Source organism: Terrapene carolina, unplaced genomic scaffold, assembly GCF_002925995.2.
Source record: "Terrapene carolina triunguis isolate 2854851 unplaced genomic scaffold, T_m_triunguis-2.0 Scaffold17, whole genome shotgun sequence".
NCBI classification, from domain to species: domain Eukaryota; kingdom Metazoa; phylum Chordata; order Testudines; family Emydidae; genus Terrapene; species Terrapene triunguis.
In genome coordinates, this window is record NW_020664368.1 from 2,084,373 (window position 1) to 2,086,679 (window position 2,307).

The window sequence follows — 2,307 nt, forward strand, 5'->3', positions numbered from 1 at the left end:
TGCAGTTTGTAGGTTCAGGCCTTTTCATTTTAAGTAACATCTTGAGCAAGCTGTGCAATGCTGTGTGCAGGTTTACAACCTCTTTGAAGGTTTTTTTCATGTCTGTCTCTTTGCACATGTGGGGAATAGATGTGTGCTTACATGAAGGTAACAGGCAATGCTGTGTTTTAAATACAGTAGACTCCCATGTATCTGAATGGCCTGGGAGACATCCAAAACTTTTGGATAACCAGGCATTTGGATAAACCTAAGTGATTAACTAACTAGTTAACAGGGCAACATGGCAGGGGACACACTCTGGATTCAGATAACTAGGGTTTTTGGAGAAAGTTGAATTTGGATATCTGGAATCATACTGGATGGTTACTTGCTCACCTCTGAAAAACACTTCAAGGAAACAGAGCTTCCTGTAAGCAAGGAAAGGTAGAAGAGCAGAAACTCCATGAAGACTGTGTTATTCCAATCTAGTAATTAAAAAGCACTCAATACTAAACACGTGTCAGTACAACACCCTAAAGTAGATCATCCATATTAAATCTTACTCTTGCCTTTCATTTCAGTCAAATTATTTGTAGCCTGCATATGTGCTTTGAAAGTCTGAGCCTCATCTGGTTCACAAAAGATACAAATTACCTTAGAAACTGGAAAGAATCCTTGTTGGTTGCAGAACAGTTTCCTCCAGGTTGACATTGTTTTGTACAAATCAGGAAACAGGTTGTAAGTAGAAGCTGCTGTTCCCAACTGTACTCCTTTTTTCCTGAAATACTACACAAAATGGCTGTGCTAACTTGCAGTGGCTCTACCATCCCCCTAGGGACCATTCTGCTGACCCAGGATGACTGGCGGACTCCTGCCTTAGACATGCCCCCAGTGCAGGGAAGGGTGGTGGGAGGGACCAGGAGCGAGTAGTATAGAATTGGCTACGCTAGTCCAACACCACCCAGGCACTCCCCTAGGCAAAGGGAATCCTCGGCTGCTTCCAGGGGGCATGCCATCTATGTATGCAAGGCATGCATTGCGAGCCTGACTGGCTGTGCATTGTCTATCTGGCCTCCAGGACAAAATGGCATCCTTCCCACAGCATGACCTCGCACGCACTATACGAGTGAGTCACGCCGCATGGAAGACACCATTTTGGACCCCCTAAGGCAAGCGAGTTGTTGCGTGGACCCCCTAAGGCAAGCGAGTTGTTGTGTGCCTTACTAAAACTGTCACTGCAAGCCACTGGCTCTCTCAGAAGGATTATTGCAAAGCAATCAGACGGAGGGGGAAAGGATCAGGCTCTTTAACTACCAGAATGGTGTAAAGTTGCTTTAGTGTAAATAAGAACCAGGCCCTCTATGTTTAATGTAGTCAAATCAGTTAGGTTAGATAGAAACCATAGGACCATACATTCCCCTCTCTTTAGCAGAGAGATATAGAATAGTTGGCACTTTGCTCTGGTGTTAATGATGCCAACAACTGAGCCTGTTGCTACAGGGCAGGACAAAGGGGAAATGCATACTGGGCCTAATCTGGCAAAGGGCTGAGCACCATTAACTCCCAGTACATCTGATCAGGTCCTTCTACACCCTGTCCTGCTGGAGTGGCTATGCAGAGTCACCAACAATTCCTTTGCTGTACTTACAGCAAAATCCATTCTGCAGCACAAGGAGGCTATAGTGAGACACAAGGGGAAGGCGACAGGGAACTGCTATTTGATGTACCATGTTCCTTCCAGGAGCAAACTGCTGTGGCTGATGTTGGAATCAGCAGTGCAAAACAATACTACTGGCAACAACTCACACCCCACATGTGCTCCCATTGACAGGGTTATGTGCGCACCTTGCCAAAGGAGTACAAGTGACAGCTGTGCTGCCAGCACTGAGGGAGGAAGTGGGAGGCATATACAGAGACAGACGAGCTGACATGTTTGGTCTAGAAATCACCTGGATTAGAGGCTCATGAATCCTTGGCATCTGCCTGTGTGCCAGCTCTATCCCCTGCCACATTTATGCTACTCTAGAGAGGAATGTACAGCAGAATTTAGGGACTTCCACCCACATGGTTCATGTTTCTCTCCTCACATGGGGAAACATGGGTTTGACATAGGGAGGGAAGGATTTGGATAATAGGCTCTAGAGATGGTTTGGCCACTTCACTTCCCTGCCTGTGCAGGATTGCTCCCTGCAGCACAGTCTCTCTAGTTCTTTATGAGGTGTTCTCTGCTGCGATCCAGAGGTTTTTAAAAGGAGCTATTTGACTCTAAAACCGCAGAAAAAGCAGGTCCCTAGCAAGAGGGGCTCTGCAGTACCGGTGCTCTCAGCC